General features: G+C 51.8%; 1 protein-coding gene across 1 annotated transcript in view; it reads right to left on the reverse strand.

Annotated features, from left to right (window-relative positions):
* Window positions 1-5699, reverse strand: part of PLAT (plasminogen activator, tissue type) — a 28223-nt gene extending 22524 nt beyond the window's left edge. The window contains 1 exon segment of the mRNA NM_214054.1: window positions 5633-5699. The gene's annotated coding sequence lies outside the window, so the exon portion shown is untranslated.

Here is a 6000-nt window from a genome sequence, read left to right on the forward strand (position 1 = left end):
TTCTTTTACAAGCCCCACGGTCGCCCTTTCCACAACCCTGGCTGGGTCCTGATGCTGGACTGTCATGTTTGTAATGTGCTCAGAGTTGCTTTTTGGAGAGGAGCTGCTGGTCGGAATGCAAGGCGCACAAGCCCTAGGGCCCAACTCCAGACGCCACTTCCAGGCAGTTTTCTAATGGGCTAATCCTTTCCACCCTAGCCCTGCTGAATCCATTTTGGTGGCAATTAGGGAAGAAGCAGGTAAAGCCCCTACTTATCTCTGGTGCACAGCAGAGTTAACCGTACCCTAGTGCCAGGAGCGCACTTCAGATGGGGCAGGACCAACAGTTTCTAGCTTCTCCCTGGAACAAGGCCCAGAAGGGAAGCTAAGTTCTATGGGGTCGCCGTCAAGTTCAAGTGTTAATTTCAAATCCTGTTTCCTAGATCATCTGGACATCTTATGATAACCTGTGACCGGATTCTTTATAATTGATGTCAAGTTTCACGCGCTTCATCTATGTAAAGAGATCAGTATTTCCTGGATCGTGGGGTGGTGTCTTTTATCCTATTTTCAACCTGGTTTTTTGTTTGCCTCTCCCAAACTATTTCCACCACACACACCAGGGTCTCAGAGGCAGCTAGAAGATCAGGCCCTCTGTGCTGAGATAGACCACATGGATGTTTGGAAGCCAGAGACGTTAAGAAAGAAAAACAAGGAAACTGGAGCAGCGCCGAAAACCCCTCCACAAATCTTTCCTGTCTCTCTGCAGCCCAGGTGGCAGAGCCTGGCTCTTGCTATGAGGGGGCAAAAGAAAACAGGTTCCTCTTTCTCCTGAATGTGACAATATGTCAATAGCAAGACAAGTTACTGGTGGGCTGGTTTTGGTTTTGTTTTGGCAGCGCCCATGGCATGTGAAAGGTCCTGGGCCAGGGATGGAACCTCTGCCGTGACCGGGGCTGCAGCAGTGACAAAGCTGGCTCCTGAACCTGCTGCACCACCAGGGAACTCCTGGGCTTTCTGTTTTAGATTATTCATAGGAAGTAACTGGGTTTAGGGTTTAATATCCCCACCGGGTAGCTTCTCCCACCTTCAAGGAACTGCCCATGCCAAGGTCTCTAACCAAGGGTCTGGGAATATTTTGGGAACCATTCTCCCAGTATCTCTCAGGTCCCCCACCCCATCCATCTAGACCTCAAGCCTCTGCTCAGTCTAGTTTCCTCCTTTCCTGAATTCATGGGGGGGTGACTTACTCTGATCACATCAGACACAAGCACCCACCCTGCACCAAGGTCAGGCTCCATGGTATAAAGACATATACAATCTATCCTGGAGTTCCTGTCATGGTGCAGTGGTTAACGAATCTGACTAGGAACCATGAGGTTGCGGGTTCGATCCCTGGCCTTGCTCAGTGGGTTAAGGATCCGGCATTGCCATGAGCTGTGGTGTAGGTCGCAGACGCAGCTTGGATCTCGTGTTGAAGTGGCTCTGGCGTAGGCCGGTGGCCACAGATCCAATTCGACCCCTAGCCTGGGAACCTCCATATGCCGAGGGAACGGCCCAAGAAATGGCAAAAAGACATACGCAATCTATCCTTAAAACCTCATAGTTCAGGATCAGGGCAGACAAGGAACTAGACAACCGTTGCACAGTGCTATCGGCACTGTGATAGGGGTGTGGGGGGCTGCAGGTGGATACACAGAGGAAGAAGGGGGCCTCCTGGGATGTAAAGGAAGGGATGCAGCTCCCTCTTGTTGCAGCTGGGGCTGGTCAAAGTCAGCTTTCAGGAATGGATCCTACATAAGCTGTTTACTGAACAGAAGTAGGAGTGGACCAGGCAATGCTGGGGTGTTGCTGACCAAGCATAGCCCAAAGTTGGGGCTACTTACTAGGAGCAAGTAGCCAAAGCCCCTTCTTCTTTTTTTTTTTTTTTTGGTCTCTTTTAGGGCCTCACTCACGGCATATGGAGGTTCCCAGGCTAGGTGTCAAATCAGAGCTGTACCTGCCGGTCTACACCAAAGCCACAGCAACACGTGATCCGAGCCACATCTGCAAACTATACCACAGCTCACGGCAACGCCAGATCCCTAACCCACTGAACAAGGTCAGGGATCAAAGCTGTGCCTCAAGTATACTAGTTGGGTCCGTTAACGTTGAGCCACGACGGGAACTCTCAGAGCCCCTTCTTTAGTCTTTATTATTTTTTTTTGGCTGCGCCCACCGTACGTAGAAGTTCCTGGGCCAGGGATCAAACCTGTACCACAGTAGTGACCCTAGCTGCTGCACTGACAACATTGGATGCTTAACCTGCTAGGCCACCAGGGGACTCCAGAGCCCCTTAATCTTCAGCACAGACACCTTTCTTTGGGCAAGAGTCTGAGTCATACACCCCAGGCTCTTGCTTCGAGAACATCCCTAGCAAGAAGTGTGTCTTGGAACACCCAAGGGTTCTAAGGATAGGGGTCTCGCAGGAGGAGTTTGCATTCCTTACTGTCTAGTTGTAAGTTAAAGGTGTATTTGTGATGCTCTAAGAAACAGAAAAGTCTCTTAATACAAAGGTCCCCCATTATCAGGGTTTAGCCTGACTTTGAAGTCATCCCTTCAGAGACCGCAGGTGGAATCAGGGCTTGTAGGTCAGTTGCCAAACAAACCTCTCCCAGCCACTGTGTGTGTGTCAGAAGCATCACACAGCCATGCGGTGTTGCCCAGCTGGCCAGGTGGCCAAGAGTCACCCTCTGGCTCCTGGCCATTGGCGTGGATGACGTGGGCAGCCGCTAAAGGCACCCAATTGTACCTGTCCACAGGAAGAAGAGCTGCTAGCATTTCCTGGGGAACTATGATCAGAAGCAGAACTTGTCTGAGTCCTGCTTTTTTTTTTTTTTTTTTTGGCCACATCCTCAACATGCAGAAGTTCCCAGAGCAGGCATCAAACCTGAGCCACAGCAGTAATCAGAACCACAGCAGTACAAGGCCAGGTCCTTAACCTGTTGATTCGTGCTTTTAAAAAACAATGAAATGCGTGCCATGTGCTCAGCCACTGGTTCATTTTTCCTACATCACAGGTCTTAACTTTCAGATGATCACGAGGTTTATCTCTCTATGCCCTTCTGTAGGAATCTTTTTCCCAGGCAGGGAAGTGAAATATAAAATGCACAAATATCACTAAGAAAACATGCTGTCCTTATGTATGTAGGTATACCTAAGCCAATATCAGGAACCTTGTGGCTGCTTTTTGGGTTGGATCAGGATGGGTAGTCTCTAAGATTCTTTCTAGCCTTTTCTGTGAGCCTACATCATCCTCAGTTTTTTTTTTTTTTCCCTTGGTTTTTGTTTGTTTGTTTGTTTTATTTTAGGGCCACACCTGCAGCATATGGAAGTTCCCAGGCTAGGGGTCAAATCGGAGCTGTAGCTACTGGCCTAAGCCACAGCCACAGTAATGCCAGATCTGAGCCGCATCTGCCACCTACACCACAGCTCATGGCAACGCTGGATCCTTAACCCATTGAGCAAGGCCAAGGATCGAACCTTCATCCTCATGGATCTAGTTGGGTTCATTACCACTGAGCCACGACGGGAACTCCCTCACCCTCACTTTTTTAACTGGCTTCATTTGAAGTCTGCCACATGGTTCTCTGAGCTGGTTGACCAGGAGGAGGTTTACCACCTGAAACTATGGACAGAATTTTTCTCTATGCAAAGCGAATGGCCCCAAGAAAGAATGAACAGAATATTCTGGTCACTCATTGTCCATTCTGGCCATCTTATCAGCACTCCTGGAAAACAGGAATTTTATTCTGAGACAGCAGATGCCAAATAGTCATTGACGCTGAACACTTTTTTTTTCTTTTGGCTGCGCCCAGACCATGCAGAAGTTCCCAGGCCAGGGATTGAACCTGAGGCACTGCAGTGACAACTCTGGGTCTTTAATTTCTAGGCCACCAGGGAACTCCAAAACTGAACATTTCAACTCAATACAGATATTTGGTATTCAGAGAAGCACACGGGTTTGGAGTTTTGACTGGAACTGAGTCCACGATTAAAGCCAAAAACCAGGTTGCCACCTTGGCCTCCAATCCAGAATGACCTGCCCACACTCTGGAAGCTTTGGAAGACCCAAGGCCAACATTGCTCCCTCCAAAGGACGATCAAGCCAAAGGACCGCTTACGCTGCTGTAAAACCCCAGGCCGCAGGGGGATTAGTGACAGGCCCACCTGCACAGTAACTGCCCCAGAAGCGCAACAGCCTTCTGAGGGGCGCTGGTGGCTTCAACTCACACCAGCGGGGGGTTGTGGCTGAGTTGCTCCTACTGACCTCCAGCTCTGCTCCCCAACAAGCTAGGGCCCCAGGTCCCAGAGCCCCTCCTTGAGCACAAACTAGTAACAGGACCGTTGCTGTTTCTTAGCTACTCGCTCAAAGCAGGAACTGAACCAGGCCTGTAAGGAAGCCACCAAGGGCAGCCTTATCCCCAGGAGCATCTGATACGAGGGTCCCCAGAATTAATTTACTGAGAGGGTCCTGGAGACTCTGCAAAGAGTGGCTCTCATTTGCTCTCAATGAGAGCCAGCACTTTGAGGCTGGCGTCCTGGAGAACGTTTTAAGTAGAATCAACCGATGGATAGGATAGAGCTATTTCTAGCTCCATTTTCACGGCGTCTCTGCAGCTGCCCCATCTGGCTCTGTGCTCAGGAAGCACTTACCGGGCAGCTCATGCTGACCTGCGTCTATTGATTCTGGACCGGTCAGTGTGTGCATCCCAGGATGTCTTCCTGCCCCACAGGCAAGAATTGCTAGGAAGTCCTTTGGGGGGGTGGAGTGGGAGGAATCCACTTAAGAACTGGCTTTCGGAATTTCTTCACACACTCACACACGTAATTTTTCTCTCATCAGCCAGGTGCAGAAAACCACCACGACGGATTCTCACTACCACACTTCTTTGGGCTTGAGTCTGCCATCAGTTACCCGAGAGCTCCCTCTCTCCCTCCCCTTGAGGTTAAGAAAATGCAGATAATAACATCGAAACCCTTGAGGGCCAGACAGGCTCCCTGCAGAACATGTTAGCAGTAGATGACATGGCTGTGATTGCCCCTGGAGTTGAAAAGTTCTGAGGTCCCCACACTTTGCACCAGGGTGGGGGAGGGGATGCCAGCAGAGGAAGGGGTGTTGAGGGGGAGCCCAGAGCCAGCCCCCTCCTCTAGTCCCCGGCTCGGTGGGCAAGTCCCTCTCCACCCTCCCCAGCCTCAGTTTCCCTGTGGGTTCGCAGAGGGAGGCAGCCTAGCCAGATGCCCCCAGGGACCCTCCGCGCACTCACCCCTGATAGCCCTTTTCACATCTTTTGCCCGTTAGTCATGAGGCGCGTCCATTGTCTCTTCAGAGCCTTTGGGTTCCATTCTTTTCACTGTCCCCTTTGCAATCTTCAGCTCCAGGAAATACATCCTTTCCAGCCCCCTCTCCACCCCTGACCCCCGTCGCCTCGCCCCTCCGAACACTCCAGCCCACCCACCCCATTAGATGCACAAAGAAAGCTCCCTGCGGGCGCAGACCGCTTCTGGCCCTAATCACAAAGTCGGCCCCTTGATCAGACGGCGCTCCTTCCTCGACTCAGAAAGACTTTTGAGCGAGAGAAAAGGAGACCGAGAGGTGCAGAATCCCACCTACCGCCACTGCCCGCCGCTGTCGCCGCCGCCGTCTTCTCTCCTCGGACAGGCTCTCCCTTCAGCCCCGGGCTCTGCAGGACCTCGGCAGCACTCACCCGGCGCCGGCTCCGGCCTCCTTTAAATTTCAAAGCAGGGGGTGGGGTCGGTGGCCCTGGGGTGGGCGGGCTTCTCTGCTGCCGCCGGAAGATGCCCAGTGGACTGGCCGCTGGAGCCCAGCCGGGGCGGGCCTGTTTTTATAAAGAGGGGGAGGAAGTTCCCCCTGGAAGCGGGCGCAGGCCATCCTGGCTTCGGGCCAGGGCTGATTATTCACTGTCCTGATGTCATCATTCACAGGAATTTGGGAGGTAGACTGTGACCTGAAGATACGTC

This window comes from Sus scrofa, chromosome 17, assembly GCF_000003025.6.
Source record: "Sus scrofa isolate TJ Tabasco breed Duroc chromosome 17, Sscrofa11.1, whole genome shotgun sequence".
Classification (NCBI taxonomy): domain Eukaryota; kingdom Metazoa; phylum Chordata; class Mammalia; order Artiodactyla; family Suidae; genus Sus; species Sus scrofa.